The sequence below is a fragment of the Oncorhynchus mykiss genome, chromosome 27 (genome assembly GCF_057628025.1).
Source record: "Oncorhynchus mykiss isolate SJ-2025 chromosome 27, ASM5762802v1, whole genome shotgun sequence".
Lineage (NCBI taxonomy): Eukaryota > Metazoa > Chordata > Actinopteri > Salmoniformes > Salmonidae > Oncorhynchus > Oncorhynchus mykiss.
In genome coordinates, this window is record NC_143048.1 from 14772479 (window position 1) to 14793148 (window position 20670).

The window sequence follows — 20670 nt, forward strand, 5'->3', positions numbered from 1 at the left end:
GTTGTGTTAGCTCATCCAAGTTTATCATGTTAAAAGGCGAATTGATCATTAGAAAACCCTTTTGCAACAAACTGTTGTCCTGATTAAAGAAGCAATAAATCTGGCCTTCATTAGACTAGTTGAGTATTTGGAGCATCAGCATTTGTGGGTTCGATTACAGGCTCAGAATGGCCAGAAACAAATAACTTTCTTCTGAAACTCGTCAATCTATTCTTGTTCTGAGAAATGAAGGCTATTGTCACGACTCCTACCGAAGGTGGCTCCCCTTCCTGTTCGTGTGGCGCTCGGCAGCCGTCGTCACCGGCCTACTAGCTGCCACTGATCCCTTTTTTCCCCTTTTCTGTTTATTGGTTTCACTTGTGTTTGGTTTAGGCTGATTGGTGGGGCTTTATTTACCAGCAGGCCCGCCTGTTTAAGTCCCCCGTGTTTGGGGCATTTGTTTGGGTTGGCGTTTGTTCACCGTTGTGGTGCATTAAAAGTTAGCGCTGATACCCTGAACTCTCTGCTTCCTGCGCCTGACTTCTTCCCCGCTACACCCCGGGCGTTACAGCTATTCCATGCGAGAAATTGCCAAGAAACTGAAAATCTCGTACAAAGCTGTGCACTACTCCCTTCACAGAACAGCGCAAATGGTCTCTAACCAGAATAGAAAGAGGAGTGGGAGGACCCGGTGCACAACTGAGCAAGAGGACAAGTACATCAACTGGCAGCTTCATTAAATAGTACCCGCAAAACACCAGTCTCAACGTCAACAGTTAAGAGGCGACTCCAGGATGCTGGCCTTCTAGGCAGAGTTCCTCTGTCCAGTGTCTGTGTTCTTTTGCCCATCTTAATATTTTATTTTTATTGGCCAGTCTGAGATATGGCTTTTTTTTTTGTAACTCTGCCTAGAAGGCCATCATCCCGGAGTTGCCTCTTCACTGTTGATGTTGAGACTGGTGTTTTGAGGGTACTATTTAATGAAGCTGTAGGTAATACCGACTCGGCCAGGAACAGGTTGAACATGTAAGTTGAGACACTTGCCAGTTGGTCAGCGCATGCTACGGTGAGCATGATCACACAGTCGTCCAGAACAGCTGGGCTCTCATCCATGCTTCAGTGTTGCTCGTCTCAAAGCGTGCATATACAGTGGGGCAAAAAGTATTTAGTCAGCCACCAATTGTGCAAGTTCTCCCACTTAAAAAGATGAGAGAGGCTTGTAATTTTCATCATAGGTACACTTCAACTATGACAGACAAAATGAGAAAACAAATCCAGAAAATCACATTGTAGGATTTTTAATGAATTTATTTGCAAATTATGGTGGAAAATAAGTACTGTTCTGATATCCAGATTCTCTTTTCGGTCATTAGAGATGGTGGCAGAATAAGTTACAAAAGAAGTTACAAACGATGTGAAAAAAACACACAAAATAGCACCATTGGTTAGGAGCCCTTAAAACGGCAGCCATCTCCTCTGGCGTCATTCTTTCATAATTTCAAGATTACTTTCACAGGCTAAAAGCAAGTCGAGATCTACAGTTCAGAATTTCTTTTAAACATGACTTTAAAAATGTAACATTAACCTATAAAAACTGTTTTGTAGGAATGAGGTTTGTGCAGTAGGCCTAATCATTATCACATCATATTCTTGGCCCGCCAATATTGTTCTTCTCAGACCATATTATATTTTAAAACTCAAGCTTTGATAACAAAATAGATCAGTTAATGTAGCACTTGATAAGCATAAATTGAACAAATTTGCAAACAACTAGCTTTTTTATTTTACTGGTTCTTGCATTTGATGGTCATGGTGCTTTTAAGACAACTGGGAACTCAGAAAATTAACGAGGTCAAATCATGATGTCCGTGATCTTCAGGTCAGAGTTCTAGAAACATGCCAGAGTGTCTGACTTGGAGTTGGATGAACGTTCAAAACCATTTTTTCCAGTCTGAGCTCTTTTTTTCCCTGAGTTCCCAGTTGTCTTGAACACACTTGATCACAGGGTTGTGGAGGCTGTAGGCATGGTGATTTGAGCTATTCGATTGGCCAGCGCAGTATGCACACTTTATTTAGCCACAGCTCTCCCGGTCTGCCGGGTATGCAGTTTGTCTTTCAGACACTTTTGTGATCGACCAGTAGGTGACCACTGACTTACAGGGTAAGGAAGCAAAAATTTAAATACTTAATTGGGTGAAAGACCCCTTTAATCCTTAAGAGTCTATTGACACACCTGTGCATCAATCTAACATCCCCTTCAACATCTGTCAGTTTAAAGTAAAGATATCAGTTTTTTTGTATGGGCTGTGTCTCAATCCACCGCATCCGCCTGTGTTGGTGTTCCACATCTGCGGTGGAAGGTGGCCGAGCTACAGCGGTGTTTGTCAGACCATGAGACATCCCAAAAATCAGTCTTCTTAGGAAATCGTCTGTAAAAATAAGTATTTTTAAGCCTTGAGACATTTATTTATTTATATTTCACCTTTATTTAACCAGGTAGGTTAGTTGAGAACAAGTTCTCATTTACAACTGTGACCTGGCCAAGATAAAGCAAAGCAGTTTGACACATACAACAGCACAGAGTTACACATGGAATAAACAAACATACAGTCAATAATACAGTAGGAAAAAAAAGTCTATAAACATTGTGTGCAAATGAGGTAAGATAAGGGATGTAAGGCAATAAATAGGCAATGGTGGCGAAGTAATTACAATATAGCAATTAAACACTGGAGTGATAGATGTGCAGAAGATGAATGTGCAAGTAGAGATACTGGAGTGCAAAGGAGCAAGATAAATAAATAAATACAGTATGGGGATAAGGTAGTTGGATGGGCTATTTACAGATGGGCTATGTACAGGTCAAATCAAATTTATTTATATAGCCTTTCTTACATCAGCTGATATCTCAAAGTGCTGTACAGAAACCCAGCCTAAAACCCCAAACAGCAATTAATGCAGGTGTAGAAGCACGGTGGCTAGGAAAAACTCCCATGAAATGCCAAAGCCTAGGAAGAAATCTAGAGAGGAACCAGGCTATGAGAGGTGGCCAGTCCTCTTCTGGCTGTGCCGGCTGGAGATTATAACAGAACATGGCCAAGATGTTCAAATGTTCATAAATGACCAGCATGGTCAAGTAATAATAATCACAGTAGTTGTGCAGCAAATCAGCACCTCAGGAGTAAATGTCAGTTGGCTTTTCATAGCTGATCATTAAGAGTATCTCTACTGCTCCTGCTGTCTCTAGAGAGTTGAAAACAGCAGGTCTGGGACAGGTAGCACGTCCGGTGAACAGGTCAGGGTTCCATAGCCGCAGGCAGAACAGTTAGACTGGGGACAGCAAGGAGTCATCATGCCAGGTAGTCCTGAGGCATGGTCCTAGGGCTCAGGTCCTCTGAGAGAGAGAGAAAGAGAGAATTAGAGAGAGCATATTTAAATTCACACAGGACACCGGATAAGACAGGAGAAGTACTCCAGATATAACAGACTGACCCTAGCCCCCCGACACATAAACTACTGCAGCATAAATACTGGACGCTGAGATGGGAGGGGTCAGGAGACACTGTGGCCCCATCCGATGATACCCCCGGACAGGGCCAAACAGGCAGTGACATGGATTGTGTATGTGTACCATTTAGAGGGGGAATGGGCAAGACAAAATATTTAAGTGCCTTTGAAAGGGGTATGGCGCACCGGTTTGCCAGATGCACTGGTTTGCAGTGTAGTCCAGTCTTGGGACTAGGTCTCGTCTCTCTTGTGTCGGATACATTTGTACTACGAGACCAGCCGAGTAAAAAAACTCATAATTATCAGCTTGCATTCAGTCAGCGCATAAAACCACTTAGCCAGGCCAAATACACTGCTCAAAAAAATAAAGGGAACACTAAAATAACACATTCTAGATCTGAATGAATGAAATATTTTTATTAAATACTTTTTTCTTTACATAGTTGAATGTGCTGACAACAAAATCACACAAAAATGATCAATGGAAATCAAAAATTATCAACCCATGGAGGTCTGGATTTGAAGTCACACTCAAAATGAAAGTGGAAAACCACACTACAGGCTGATCCGACTTTGATGTAATGTCCTTAAAACAAGTCAAAATTAGGCTCAGTAGTGTGTGTGGCCTCCACGTGCCTGTATGACCTCCCTACAACGCCTGGGCATGCTCCTGATGAGGTGGCGGGTGGTCTCCTGAGGGATCTCCTCCCAGACCTGGACTAAAGCATCCGCCAACTCCTGGACAGTCTGTGGTGCAACGTGGCATTGGTGGATGGAGCAGGACATGATGTCCCAGATGTGCTCAATTGGATTCAGGTCTGGGGAACGGGCAGGCCAGTCCATAGCATCAATGCCTTCCTCTTGCAGGAACTGCTGACACACTCCAGCCACATGAGCTCTAGCATTGTCTCACATTAGGAGGAACCCAGGGCCAACCACACCAGCATATGGTCTCACAAGGGGTCTGAGGATCTCATCTCGGGTTCCTAATGGCAGTCAGGCTACCTCTGGCGAGCACATGGAGGGCTGTGCGGCCCCCCAAAGAAATGCCACCCCACACCATGACTGACCCACCGCCAAACCGGTCATGCTGGAGGATGTTGCAGGCAGCAGAACGTTCTCCACGGCGTATCCAGACTCTGTCACGTCTGTCACATGTGCTCAGTGTGAACGGGCTTTCATCTGTGAAGAGCACAGGGCGCCAGTGGCGAATTTGCCAATCTTGGTGTTCTCTGGCAAATGCCAAATGTCCTGCACGGTGTTGGGCTGTAAGCACAACCCCCACCTGTTGACGTCGGGCCCTCATACCACCCTCATGGAATCTGGGGCTCTGGCAGTGCTCCTCCTGCTCCTCCTTGCACAAAGGCGGAGGTAGCGGTCCTGCTGCTGGGTTGTTGTCCTCCCACGGCCTCCTCCACGTCTCCTAATGTACTGGCCTGTCTCCTGGTAGCGCCTCCATGCTCTGGACACTACGCTGACAGACACAGCAAACCTTCTTGCCACAGCTCGCATTGATGTTCCATCCTGGATGAGCTGCACTACCTGAGCCACTTGTGTGGGTTGTAGACTCCGTCTCATGCTACCACTAGAGTGAAAGCCCCGCCAGCATTCAAAAGTGACCAAAACATCAGCCAGGAAGCATAGGAACTGAGAAGTGGTCTGTGGTCACCACCTGCAGAACCACTCCTTTATTGAGGGTGTCTTACTAATTGCCTATAATTTCCACCTGTTGTCTATTCCATTTGCACAACAGCATGTGAAATGTATTGTCAATCAGTGTTGCTTCCTAAGTGGACAGTTTGATTTCACAGAAGTGTGATTGACTTGGAGTTACATTGTGTTGTTTAAATGTTCCCTTTATTTTTTGAGCAGTGTACTTTTTTGCCCCACTGTATATAGCTGTCGGCTATATTGGCCACGACTTACCGTTCTTTGTGCAGCTTCAAATGTCAAACAAAGTTGGAAATTGTTGCTCTTCCGTCTGCAATTTTCTTCCCGCATGTTTTGGAAGTTGCAATCGTTTTTTTGTTGATACAGTGTCGTGTTTATATCCGAAAATAATTATTTGGAGTATCATCTTTCCAAAGGCTCCATCTGAATTCACCCGCCAACGTTCCTCTGCACTGCCACGCAAAACTTTTTCTCAGCTGGAACAATTTGATTGGCTGCTGTCAGATTCAAATTGTAATCCGTTAACTGAAGAGTTGATGCGCTGTACACTTTTTTTTAATAGCATAATTTTTTATATTTGGGCTTGGGGAGAGTATCAAGTCAGTTCGAGTCAAAAGGCTCAAGTCCAAGTTAAGTCACGAGTCATAGGTGTTAAAGTCAAAGTCGAGTTGCAAGTCATCATATTTGTGACTCGAGTCCAAGTCATGTGACTCGAGTCCACACCTCTGCCAGGCAGTGTTGAGTATCAAGTAGTGTAGTGGAGTTATACGATTTATTAATTATGTAGTACAATAGAGAAATCACGTGAAATATATTCATATGTGCGCTGCACACATGGCCTAGTTTCAGGTAGCAAGAGTCAACTGGTTTTGGCATGGAGCAGCTCACAGAAAAATGACATTGGTAACTTGTAGGGTAGGAAAGACAGTTCAACTTATGATATCTACCAGTAAAAGCTAACTAAGGCAACAATGTTTTGCAAACCAGGTATTGAAAAGTTGAATCTTTAGTGTTGGTTAGTAGGCTATTAGTTATGCGCAATTGACATCATGTGGTGTTTGCATCAGGGGGGCAGAAAAGTATGGGCCTGGTTGGACAGAGGCCCACCCACTGGGGAGCTAGGCCCTGACAGGCCCACCCAATCAGATTGATGTGGTTTAGGCATTGTTGTGGACTTATACCATCAAATTGTGGTATTTTTTCTATAAAAAAAAGGTATGATTTTGAGAGTGAAAATCAAACAAATCTATCGGAAATCCTATGATTTTTCACACAGGGTGCCTTTCCTTGTTTGGGCAGGCCATTTGGGAACTTTTCAGCAAAATGTGAGTATACCCAGTTCTCCAGTCCCCACTACACCACTGCATTGGGCCGATGGAAAGACAGCAATCACAGCAAGATGTTAAAGGATAAGCAGTCCATAAACCCGAGCATAAGCCAGTAGGTCCCAATCATAAGAACACAAAAACACAACCATTAAGCATTTCCCAATTGAAATGTACAACTATTACTTCCCATTGCAAAAAACATTTCACATTTAGCACACAAGGTAACCAGTGGCCTAACATTTAAAGTGGAACTGACAGCGTTTTAACTACTTTGCAGATATGAAACAAACTGACAATCATAATATCAGTCAAAAATCTAAAATTCCCAGTTTATGCTACAAAACCAACTTTATAAGAGATTTTTAAAATAGGTTCTATTTGACTCAACGTTCAATGACGTACACTAAGAAATTGTTGGCAGAATAAATGGATGCAGTTCAATGCATGATTAATATAATTCACCAATACATTTCTTGGTAGTCCAAAACATATTGCTATCAGGTTGTAAATCACAGCTGTCCTGGTACATTGTTTGCTGCCTCCATTTGGGATGCACTGTTTCAGTTTCAATGACTCAATATTCTGGACAAAAGCGGGCGAATGTAACAAAGGCTGGGAATGTCAATAGAATCAAACTAGCAAGGGCAATGATCACAAGTCAGTCATAACTTGGATAATAGGCTAGCGTATCTATTTATGTAGCAATCTAAAAACACGGAGCCTAAAATTAGCTAGATAGCTAGCTTCTAGGATAATGTTATGTCATAACATTGGAGGAGTGGGTGAGGGACTGACTTTTTCCTCCCTTATTGTTTTTTGGTGGCTATACACATAAAGATGCAGGTGTCATTTGGTTAGCTAGCAAGAACTTAAACAACTGTTGAACAACATCTCTTGCGTTCGCAAATTCACTCTGGCTGTCTACTCTGATTTATTTCCTTCTGAATATGCCAGAGCACCGAACAACTGATGAACTGATGAATGCTCAACACCCGCTTTACTGACCGGTGCCAGTAAACGTAGACTAAAAAGGTAATAGATAGACAATAACACTCTAGATAACATGTAAACAGCCTAACCAACTCTGCTACAGCAAGTAACCTTTTCAGAGTGAGGTGTTTTGTGTCTGAAAGTAGCTAGCTAGCCAACTTAAAACTTCTTATGGCTGGGGGACAGTATTGAGTAGCTTGAATGAATAAGGTGCCCAGAGGTGTCCAGAGTAAACTGCCTGCTCCTCAGTCCCAGTTGCTAATATATGCATATTATTATTATTATTGGATATAAAACACTCTGAAGTTTCTAAAACTGTTTGAATGATGTCTGTGAGTATAACAGAACTCATATGGCAGGCAAAAACCTGAGAAAAAAATCCAGGAAGTGGTAAATCTGAGGTTGGTCGATTTTCAACTCAGCCCCTATTGAAGTTACAGTGGGATATTGGTCATCTTGCACTTCTTAAGGCTTCCCACTAGATGTCAACCGTCTTTAGAAACTTGTTTGATGCTTCTACTGTGAATTGGGGCCGAATGAGGGGATTGAGTCAGAGGTCTGGCAGCAGTCACGCGCTGGTCACGCGCATTTCACATGAGAGGTATCTCCCATTCCTTTGCTTTTCTGAAGACAAAGGAATTCTCCGGTTGGAATATTATTGAAGATTTATGTTAAAAACATCCTAAAGATTGATTCCATACATCGTTTGACAAGTTTCTACGGTCTGTAACGGAACTTTTTGACATTTCGTCTGCAACTAGTGAACGTACTTTGTGAGATTTGATTTGTTTACCAAACGCGATAACAAAAGTAGTTATTTGGACATAAATGATGGACATTATCGAACAAATCAAACATTTATTGTGGAACTGGGATTCCTGGGAGTGCATTCTGATGAAGATCATCAAAGGTAAGTGAATATTTATAATGTTATTTCTGACTTCTGTTGACTCCAACATGGAGGATATATGTATTTGTTCTCTGAGCGCCGTTGTCAGATTATAGCATGATTTGCTTTTTCCATAAAGCTTTTTTGAAATCTGACACAGCGGTTGCATTAAGGAGAAGTATATCTTTAATTCCATGTATAACATCAACATTTATGATGAGTATTTCTGTAAATTGATGTGGCTCTCTGCAATATCACCGGATGTTTTTGGAACTACTGATCATAACGCGCCCAATGTATACTGAGATTGTATGTTTGAGGAATTTTAATAATGAGATTTCTGTTGTTTTGAATTTGGCGCCCTGCACTTTCAATGACTGTTGTCATATCAATCCCGTTTACGGGATTTCAGCCCTAGGAAGTTTAACTAGTTAGCTTGGGTGCTTGGCAAGGACAAGCATGCATTGGCAGGCAAGCTGCAGTAGGATAAGGAGGCTACAATTCCTCATCGTTTATCCTTGCAATTTTGATGGCCAACTAGCTGAAAAGTTTGAGAGGGTTTATCTAATGTTCCTTCATTAGATTTGAGATGATCTTGCTCTGGCTAGCATTAGTTGTTGATCTTGTTGTTATTGATAACTGTTGTTGTGCATTACTAAGGGAGAGAGAGCCTACCTTTTCATGGTTGTTTGATCAATGGGACTGTAATGTTCCCAAATGTAAGAGGAATCCCATGGTGTTTACATATTTGCAGAAATCCATTCAGGTGAATTTTGGCAAATGCATTCTATTGATCTAAAGTTGCGCTGTTGCAACTGCCTCTAAAACATACAGTCCAATTCAAAGTGAATGATGGCAGGCCCGTGTGTACAAATGGCTTGTTTGTGTAAAGGCTATAGGGCATCTGTCTGTGTAGACTCAGGTCCTTGTCAAGACAGATGTTTTTATTAAGTTTTATTTACTGCGGTGTCTATTAATTGGTCAAACACACAGCCGCTTTCCCACTCTATATTTTTATTGAATTTTCACAAATGCCTTAGTATAAGTATTCCCATACATTCTAAGAATGTCTGAAAACGTGAAAATTACCGTATATAAGTGGTCGCTTGTCAGATTTGTTTTTTTTAAGTGTAATATTCTTCCTGAATATGAATAGATTTTAATAAGATTTCATGTTGCTAAAATTATGTCATCTCCACTTTAAATGTAACAATGTTTCACACAGATAAGTTATTTTAAAAGAGATGGCTAACAACAGGAAGTGTACTGCAATAAAATCACAGTTCCACTCACCAGATGATGATCATTTGAAACTTAACTTCTTGTGGAAAGATATTCTTGAAAGGGGAGACGGTAACAAATTAGCAACAACATCCTCTTTGATAACACCTGCTGCAGCCGCTGCAAACTAGCCGTCAATAAAAGCTAGCTAGCTAGATCGTGGGAAAACTACTGCTCGCTATTACACAGTGACCTGTTGGCCTTCAAGAAGGGATAGGTCCATAAGTTTTTGAAAAACTGTCCCACCCATTAAGTCAAAATGTGATTTGTTGATTCACTCATATGTTACCCAATACAGTTGAATGGCTGATGCATTTATCTAGCTTGTGATGGCCTAGCTAGCCAATGGTTAACTAAGTTAGCTAGATTCATCTCCCCAGAGACCAGCAAAGAAAAATCCAGATTGGATGTTTTTTTCTCTTCAGTGTTAACCCTTTCCTTTCCAACAAAAACTGAATACAGATTCAGGGATAACTGTATTCAGTTTCAGGGATAAATCAGAACATCATTGAAAATAATAATGTAACTATCATTATTGTATTATTATAATCATTATTTCATATATCCTTAGCCCTTTTCTGAAGGTGTAGAATGCCCATTGTTCCCCACTGTGTTTGGGTTAGTAATAATTTCTATAGTGGCTCCATTTTCGCTCAGCAGGATTTTTTTACTGTTCTGAATGTCTAAAGAATCCATATGTTGTTCTGAAATATGAACACATAAATACTGGACATTTTGAACTCTTATTATGGTGGTGATTTGACAAAATTCCAGTCATGGTCGTGAAATGGACTCATTTTTCTGGTCTCTCAGACCCCTTGTCCCCCTCCCGGTCTCGGTCTTGACTCGATCTCGCCCATCCCTCTGGTCTTGGTCTTGACTTGGACTCAATTTGCTCCAGTCTTGGTCTTGAATCGGTCTCGCTTTAGGTGGTCTCGAACACAACACTGAGGTTATGCGGTTGATGACATAACCATCTCAGAGTGTGGGAAGCTTATCCCTGAAACAACATGACTTATCCTTCAGCACAGAGGAATGTGGTGTTATACTACACTAGCATACATTATTCTAACCAGGCCACACCCTGTACTGTATATTTCCTTCAGTGTCTGATTTCATAGAATATAACTTTGACTATACAACAGTTTACTGTTTGAATCACATTCCACTCTGTTGTAAATCATCTGACATGGGAATATAACTCTTTATAGAGTTCTCCCGTCTCATTTAGCCTCCTGAGTCTGACCAAGATACTTTACTTCTCTATTGGTGGAACAAGAAGTCTGTTATTTGTCAGGCGTTTATTGTGTGCGGGGCACATCTGTGTTCAAAATGTCTATATACCGGATGACAGCTGTTTTTCATATTCACATAAACACGCACGCACACAGGCAGGCAGGCAAAAAAAAAAAAAAAAAAATCTGTAAAAGCAAGGGGTCATAATGATTGACACCCCTGTTTTCAATACCTTTCCATACCTCACCTTGCAAGGATAACGGCACTGAGTCTTTTTCTAAAATGAGTTGGAGAATGAGGTAGACTATTCCTCCATGCATACTGTAATCCCTCCAGATCGTTTGTCTTTGTCATTGGACAAACAAGGAGCAGTAATAATCATTGTAGATGCATTGCTGATCTAATGAGAGAGCCAGGACTGAAGGAAAGAAAATCCCCTTGTTATCCCTACTTAATAATCTAAATGAAAGTAATTCTATCAGACAACAGACAAGGTATTCTTATTCATCCAAACCTTTCAATTCAGGACATATTCACAAACCTCTTGGTTACGTAAGCATCCCTTTGTGGCTTTACTTCACTTATCTCATGCAGAAGTAAACATGCAGTTTGTGAGTGTATTGAACATCAGAGCATCATACAGAGTATAGCTTGATAAGGACTGGTAGTAGACTGCTCAAGAGCTCCCCGCTGGCTTGTAAAATGTGAATGTGTTGCAGTGAAATAGCAAAAACATGACTCATGAAAAAAGGGATAAAAAAGAGCTATGAGAGCTGGACTGAATTCAGATCTATTGGATATCTCACCAACGTTTATTGAAAAGCATTGAACCAACTCATTGCACACTCATCGAACAGTCATACTCTATCCCGTTAATTTCCCCATTTGTGTCTCGTTAGGTTTTGTGTCTTGTGAAGTACTGGCTGCTAAAAGTTCAAGAGTATTTATGGATGTGTGTCTGTGTGTAAAACAACGTTGTCTGAGCGCCAACGTCTGTGTAAATGTAAAGAGACAGTGTTTGTTGGCCATGAGGCCGAGATATTGGCACATGAGTGACACTTTGTTAATACAGTGTGCAGGATTTTCTTTTCTTTGAATTACACATAGCCTAGTTTAAAAATGTCATGATGATAGCCTGTCCTTCTGGTTCCATGAATAAAGGAGCAAACTGGATGTGTGTGAAAGATATTCAGCCTCTAATAATAAAAACATTCTATTGTCCTCCAAGAGTGTTTAAATATGTTTTTAATCTGGATATCTTTGACATGATCAACCACCTTCATCTTGACTCATCCAATTCATTAACCTCAAGACTACTCATCTTTAAAAATGTCTGTAGGTTTCCAGGTTATTCTACCGCTACATTTGTCATGTGTCTGAAGGATGTGGTCAGATCACAAGCAATAGTTGTGGCTAATGCACAGAGGTAAAGATGGAATGTGTGTGTGTGCATGTGAGAAAGTTAGTGAGTGACTCACGAGATCTGCAATGTTCCTGTGTCCCGAGGAGAGGTTCCAGATGTGGAGCTGTTGTCCGCAAGGTGTAGCCCTCTCTCTGTACTGCTCTGAGTAAAGGCTGCAGACTGGGCAGGGCATCCCCCGTTTCACCTTCCTTATCAGGAAATGCTAGTAATGTACAGCAGAGACAAACATATGCTGAGCATCTGAAATACAGAGTTGTCTGTCTGTCTGTCTGTCTGTCTGTCTATCTTTCTTTCTTGGAACTGGGAATCAGTTCAATGTCAACTAACGTGGATTCAATGTGAAATCAACAAAAATGTCACCATGTCATTGGATTTAGGTAAAAAGTTGGGTGAAAAAAAATACGAAATGCCCTTTTTTAAAAAATGTTACGTTATTTAACTAGGCAAGTCAGTTAAGAACAAATTCTTATTTTCAATGACGGCCAAGGAACAGTGGGTTAACTGCCTGTTAGTTGATGTTAACTGTCTGTTTAGTTGATCCAGATTGATGATGGATTTAAAACCATGATAAATCCTGTTTTATACATAAAGATTTTTTTTTTTCTTCTTTTGACTTCCAACTGGCCATACATTTAGACACCTGGAAGTTAATTGAATTGACTGAAAGCCCTGTAATAGGGATGGCCATTGGCTGCACTGCCAAAGATTCGATTTAATGGAAAATATGGTTACTTTTCCAACTTCCAACTCATCCCAAGGCAACAATAAAACAACATACATTGTTTAAGTTTCTTTCAAAAGTACAAAACATAATTCAGTTTGACAGTTGTATGAAAGTGCTTACTAAGAGTTTGCAATAAGTTTGGGGTTTGATGATCTGGATGAGGCCAAGGTCTGAATATGATTGTGTTAGTGGTAACTAAATACAGCCTAAGACACACCTTGGTCAACAGATGTTCTGGAGAAGGTCCTGTACCAATGGCGTGTTGGCATGGCTGATGGTCTCTGTACAGAGCAGCTGGTACATCTTCAGAAGCCTGCGCAGTCTGCCAGAGGCCCAAACACGGAGGACCCTATGTTGCACCCACACTCAGAATTCCTGAGCTGGGTTCCCTTTGCCATGGTTTCTCTGAAACATCATACTTTGAGTGAAGAGAGAAATATATACATTTACTTTTGGGCCATTGATTTTGGATATTTTTTGTCATGAGAGCTATAACCAATTGCAGGACTAATATTACCAACTGTAGGCCTACAACCACATCCCTTCATCTTGAATTCAAAAGTAAAGAAAACAAAAATATCATCAAAGCTGGGATGATTTGGTCATGGTCTTAGTTAATGCAAAACCCAGCCCCAAGATAAATTGTGTTGAAAGTTAACACATTCCCCCTTCAATCCTTAATAGAGGGGATACATATCAAAGCTGGGATGATTTGGTCATGGTACTGAATAACACATTCCCCATTTAAATTGTAATAATTAGCAATAACATTTATACATAAGTACAGTCCTATACTCTTTCCACATTTTGTTGTGTTACAGTCTGAATATAAAAAGGATTAAATTAAAATGTTTTGTACCTCACCCAAGGGAAGCATCAGGGAGTGTCACAGGTTCCCGCGCCTCAGCTGGCTCGACAGATTCCCGCACCTCAGCCGGCTCGACAGGTTCCCGCGCCTCAGCCGGCTCGACAGGTTCCTGCGCCTCAGCAGGGGTGACCGGTCCGCTCCTGATCCCCGGGTTCGTCCCCTTTGTCCTGTGGCTGAAGCCGCGCGCCGGGGAGGGGGTACTGTCATGTATACTCCCTCTCTGACCTCTAGGTCATCAGGCTGCTGATTATCCCGCAAACCTGTCACCATCGTCAAGCGCACAAGCGCCTCATGACACTCGCCTGGACTCCACCTCCTTGATTATCTTCCCTATATCTGTCACCCCCCTTGGTTCTTTCCTCAGGTGTTATTGATTCTGTGTTCATGTCTGTGCGTTGTTTGTGTTATGTGTTCATTGTTTCTTTTATTTATTAAAACACTCGCTGAATTTGCTTCTCGATTCTCAGCGCACTCGTTACAACTCCATAATGTCAAAGTGGAATGACATTTTTCAATTGTTATACGAATTCATTAAATGTTTTAAGCTAAAATGTATCGAGTCAATAAGTATTCAACCTCTGTTATGACAAGCCTAAATACATTCAAGAGTAAAATTGTGCTTAACAAGTCACATAAATTGCATGGACTCACTCTGTGTTTAACAGGATTTTTAAAATTACTACCTCACCTCTGTACCCCACACATACAGATAACTGTAAGGTCCCTCAGTCGAGCAGTGAATTTCAAACACAGATTCAACCACAAAGGCCAGAAAGGTTCTCAAATGCCTCGCAAAGAAGGGCACCTATGGGTGCTGACATTGAATATCCCTTTGAGCATGGTGAAGTTATGAATTACACTTTGGATGGTGTATCAATACACCCAGTCACAACAAAGATACAGGCGTCCTTCCTAACTCAGTTGCCGGAGAGGAAGGAAACCGCTCCGGGATTTTACCACGAGGCTAATGGTGACGTTAAAACAGTTAGAGTTTAATGGCTGTGACAGAAGAAAACTGAGGATGTATCAACAACATTGTAGTTACTCCACCATTACAAATCCAATTGACAGCATGAAAATAAGGAAGCCTGTACAGAATAAAAAATATTCTAAAACATGCATCCTGTTTGCAACAAGGCACTAAAGTAATACTGCAGAAAAAGTGGCAAAGCAATTTGCTGTTTGTCCTGAATACAAAGTGTTACGATTGGGGCAAATCCAATACAACACATTACTGAGTACCACTCCTCATATTTTCAAGCATAGTGGTGGCTGCATCATGTTGTGAGTTTGCTTGTAATCGAGCTAAGCACAAGCAAAATCCTAGAGGAAAACCTGGTTCAGTCTGCTTTCCACCAGACACTGGGAGATTAATTTACCTTCAGCAGGACAATAACTTAAAAAACAGGTGTGCTTTGTTAAAAGTTAATTTGTGGAATTTCTTTCATTCGTAATGCGTTTAAGCCAATCAGTTGTGTTTTGACAAGCAGGGTTGGGAGTAACGGATGGCATGTATGGCAAGCAGTACCAGAGCGCCAAGTCTAGGTCCAAGAGGCTTTGAAACAGCTTATCAAATGGCTACCCAGACTATTTGCATTGCACCTCCTCCTCTTTTATGCTGCTACTACTCTGTTATTATCTATGCATTAATAACTCTACCTACATGTACATATTACCTCAATTACCTTGACTAACCGGTGCCCCCACACATTGACTGTACCGGTACCCCGTGTTTATAGCCTCGCCTATAAGGGCACAAGGCGAGACCCAAATGCAGACACAGGAGGCAGATGTTCTTCTCTCTTCTCTGTATACATCAATGATGTTGCTCTTGCTGCTGGTGATTCTCTGGTACACCTCTACGCAGACGACACCATTCTGTATACTTCTGGCCCCTCTTTGGACACTGTGTTAACTAACCTCCAGACGAGCTTCAATGCCATACAACTCTCCTTCCGTGGCCTCCAACTGCTCTTAAATGCAGGGAAAACTAAATGCATGCTATTCAACTGATCCCTGCCCACACCTGCTAACCCGTCCAGCATCACTACTCTGGACGGCTCTGACTTAGAATACGTGGACAACTACAAATACCTAGGTGTCTGGTTAGACTGTAAACTCTCCTTCCAGACTCACATTAAGCATCTCCAATCCAAAATTAAATCTAGAATTGGCTTCCTATATTGCAACAAAGCATCCTTCACTCATGCTGCCAAACATACCCTCTTAAAACTGACCATCCTACCGATCCTCGTCTTCGGTGATGTCATCTATAAAATAGCCTCCAACACCCTACTCAACAAACTGGATGCAGTCTATCACAGTGTCATCCGTTTTGTCACCAAAGCCCCATACACTACCCACCATTGCGACCTGTACGCTCTTGTTGGTTGGCCCTCGCTTCATACTCGTCGCCAAACCCACTGGCTACAGGTTATCTACAAGTCTCTGCTAGGTAAAGCCCCGCCTTATCTCAGCTCACTGGTCACCATAGCAGCACCCACTCGTAGCACGTGCTTCAGCAGCTATATCTCACTGGTCACCCCCAAAGCCAATTCCTCCTTTGACTGGCAATGACTGGAACAAACTGCAAAAATATCTGAAGCTGGAGACTCATATCTCCCTCACTAGCTTTAAGCACCAGCTGTCAGAGCAGCTCACAGATCACTGCACCTGTACATAGCCCATCTGCAAAAACCCTTGAATTAGTAGGTGTATCCAAACCTTTGACTAATACTGTATATTTTTTATAAAAATGAATTTTTGGCAGAAATGCATTCTGGAACATGTGAACTTTCATGTACCATAATTACAAACTTGTATGCCATCTGTAAATATGCAATTGTTAAATTACAAGCCTAGTGGGTTTAGCCACAGAAAAAGTCAGGAACCTTCCCTGTAGCCATGATTGGCTGAGATAATGAATGGGCTGGACATGCCGAGAGATGAGTTCGGATTGGTTTGCCATGTAGCATGCTTCTGTCTATAACATGAGCTGCTCAGTATGTAGATAATCCTTGCTACCACTGTTTTTTTAAATTTATTTTATATATCATGGAGAACTGCAAAAGTGTTGCTACTGCTCTCAACAACATTGCTGCCCTGAATTTAGCAGGCGCTATCAATGAGAAAAAGTTGTGATTAACTACTTTCTGGAGGACAATTGTGCCATGCTGATTCTCTCTAATTCTGAAAATGAAAAGATGATGAGGAAATCCCTTATTTAGGTTAAAACATTTTCATTTAACCAGACATTGCAGTCTTCTTATAACAGTGATGGAAAAGGAGCGCAGATCAACAGAGTTTTGAAATCAGTGACATTTTCTAGTTTTGTCAAAATTGTTAAAGCATACTGTTAGCTCGCTAGCTAATGTTACATGTATTTTTTTTAATTTTTTTTATTACACCTTTATTTAACCAGGTAGGCTAGTTTAGAACAAGTTCTCATTTACAACTGCGACCTGGCCAAGATAAAGCATAGCAGTGTGAACAGACAACAACACAGAGTTACACATGGAGTAAACAATAAACAAGTCAATAACACAGTAGAAAAAAATTAAATAAATGAAAAAGAGTCTATATACATTGTGTGCAAAAGACGTGAGGAGGTAGGCGAATAATGACAATTTAGCAGATTAACACTGGAGTGATAAATGATCAAATGGTCATGTGCAGGTAGAGATACTGGTGTGCAAAAGAGCAGAAAAGTAAATAAATAAAAACAGTATGGGGATGAGGTAGGTAAATTGGGTGGGCTATTTACCGATGGACTATGTACAGCTGCATCGAATGATCTGTCTACTGTTGGTAATATTATTTGTATCTCAGAAATCCATTTGCATTGCTAGTTATAGCTAGCTATCATTAGCCTAACATCAAACCTAGCTGATTAGCTTTAGCAACCTGCAGATTCATACCGCATTTCATGCATGGCGGCTAGCTATGACAATCAATTTATATTGCTTGTACTGTATAAGGTTGGGATTATGGTTAATTGTTTAGCTAATTTACATGTCTAAACAAAATACTCCACTTTGCCAGATGAGTACATGACCCATCAAGTTGGCCAGGTGTGTCTTGGGGTGATTAAGGCCATTTATTGTATTTCATGAACATTTGAACAGGTCTAGACAATAGAGACTCATCCACTTAGCTAGATGGGGGGGGGGGGGGGGGGGGGGGGGGGGTTATAGCCTCTCTTTCACATGACCCATCAATTTAGAGAAGTGTGTCTGGGTAAGCCTCATCTAATAATGCTAACATATTTTTATCTGGAATTTTCACCATCAGTAGAACACACCTGACTCTCCTCCACAAGTCATACAAGGAGAATGGCCTCATCAAAAAGAGAGCCAGCCCAAGCAAGCACAGGTTACACCTGAAGAATGAGGACTTTCAGCGAGTTGTGAACTTCATCAATAACTATGCAGTGGATAATGCAATGGTATTACCAGCATGCCACCCAGGACATAAACCCTTCGGTGGAAAGCAGCTGCCATCCCATGTGACAAAAGCAGCGGTGTGGCATCTCTACAAGGAATCAATGGCAACACTTGGAATGTAAAGCATAAACAACAAGTTTGATTATTTTAATTAACCTCCAACATGATTGGCACTACTTTTAATTGATCTCACATTATTTCAAATCAAATCGGTTTTTTTTTTGTCACATGCGCCGAATACAACAGGTGTTGACCATACCGTGAAATGCTTACTTGCAAGCCTTTAACTAACAATGCAGTTTTTAGACAAATAAAAAGTAAAAAAAGATATTTACTAAATAAACTAAAGTAAAAAAATAAGAGTAACAATAAAATAACAATAACAAGGCATCATACAGGGTACCCAGTCAGTGTGCTGGGGTAAAGGTTAGTCAAGGTAATTGAGGTAATATGTACACTACCGTTCAAAAGTTTGGGTTCACTTAGAAAGGCCAGCATCCCGGAGTCGCCTCTTCACTGTTGACCTTGAGACTGGTGTTTTGCGGGTACTATTTAATGAAGCTGCCAGTTGAGGACTTGTGAGGTGTCTGTTTCTCAAACTAAACACTCTGATGTACCTGTCCTCTTGCTCAGTTGTGCACCGGGGCCTCCCACTCCACTTTCTATTCTGGTTAGAGACAGTTTGCGCTGTTCTGTGAAGGGAGTAGTACACAGCGTTGTACGAGATCTTTAGTTTCTTAGCAATTTCTCACATGGAATAGCCTTCATTTCTCAGAACAAGAATAGACTGACGAGTTTCAGAAGAAAGTTATTTGTTTCTGGCCATTTTGAACCTGTAATCTAACCCACAAATGCTGATGCTCCAGATACTCAACTAGTCTAAAGGCGGCAAGTTTTATTGCTTCTTTAATCAGAAACAACAGTTTTCAGCTGTGCTAACATAATTGCAAAAGGGCTTTCTAGTAATTAATTAGCATTTTAAACTGATAAACTTCGATTAGTTAACACAACATGACATTGGAACACAGGAGTGATGGTTGCTGATAATGGGCCTCTGTACGCCTATGTAGATGTTCCATTAAAAATCAGCTGTTTCCAACTACAATAGTGAATTACAACATTAACAATGTCTACACTGTATTTCTGATCAATTTGAGGTTATTTTAATGGACAAAAACAAGGACATGTCTAAGTGACCCCAAACTTTTGAACAGTAGTGTACATGTAGGTAGGTACTGTAAGGGGTAAAGTGAAAATGCATAAATTATAAACAGCGAGTAGCAGCAGTGTAAAAAAAGGGTCTAGGTAGCCATTTGATTTGCTGTTCAGGAGTCTTATGGCTTGGGGGTAGAAGCTGTTATGAAGCCTTTTGAACCTAGACTTGGCGCTCTGGTACCGCTTGCCTTGCGGTAGCAGAGAGAACCGTCTATGACTTGGGTGGCTGGAGTCTATGGCAATTTTTATGGCTTTCTGACACTGCCTAATATAGAGGTCCTGGATGGCAGGAAACTTGGCCACACTACCCTCTGTAGAGCCTTTCGTAGGCTGAGCAATTCAGGATGCTCTCGATGGTACAGCTTGCTCTCGAGCGTGCAGCTGTTGACATTTTTGAGGATCTGAGGACCCGTGCCAAATCTTTTCAGTTTCCTGAGGGGGAATAGGCATTGTCGTAACCTCTTCATGACTGTATTGGTGTGTTTGGACCATGATAGTTTATTGGTGATGTGGACACCAAGGAATTTGAAGCTCTCAACCTGCTCCACTACAGCCCAGTTAATGAGAATAGGGGCGCGCTCGGCACTCCTTTTCCTGTAGTCCAAGATCTTCTCCTTTGTATTGATCAGGTTGAGGGAGAGGTTGTTGTCCTGACACCACACTGCCAGGTCTCTGACCTCCTCGCAATCGGCTGTCTCATCATCTTCGGTGATCAGGCCTACCACTATTGTGTCGTCGGAAAACTTAATGATGGTGTTGGAGTCGTGCTTGGCCACACAGTCGTGGGTGAACAGGGAGTACAGGAGGGGACTAACACACACCCCTGAGGATCCCCGTGTTGAGGATCAGCGTGGCAGATGTGTTGTTGCCTACTCTCACCACCTGGGGGTGGCCCATCAGGAAGTTCAGGATCCATTTGCAGAGGGAGGTGTTTCGTCCCAGGGTCCTTAGCTTATTGATGAGCTTTGAGGGCACTATGGTGTTGAATGCTGAGCTGTAGTCAATAAACAGCATTCTCACATAGGTGTTCCTTTTGTCCAGGTGTGAAAGGGCAGTGTGAAGTGCAATAGAGATTGCGTCATCTGTGGAACCTTTGGGGAGGAATGCGAATTGGAGT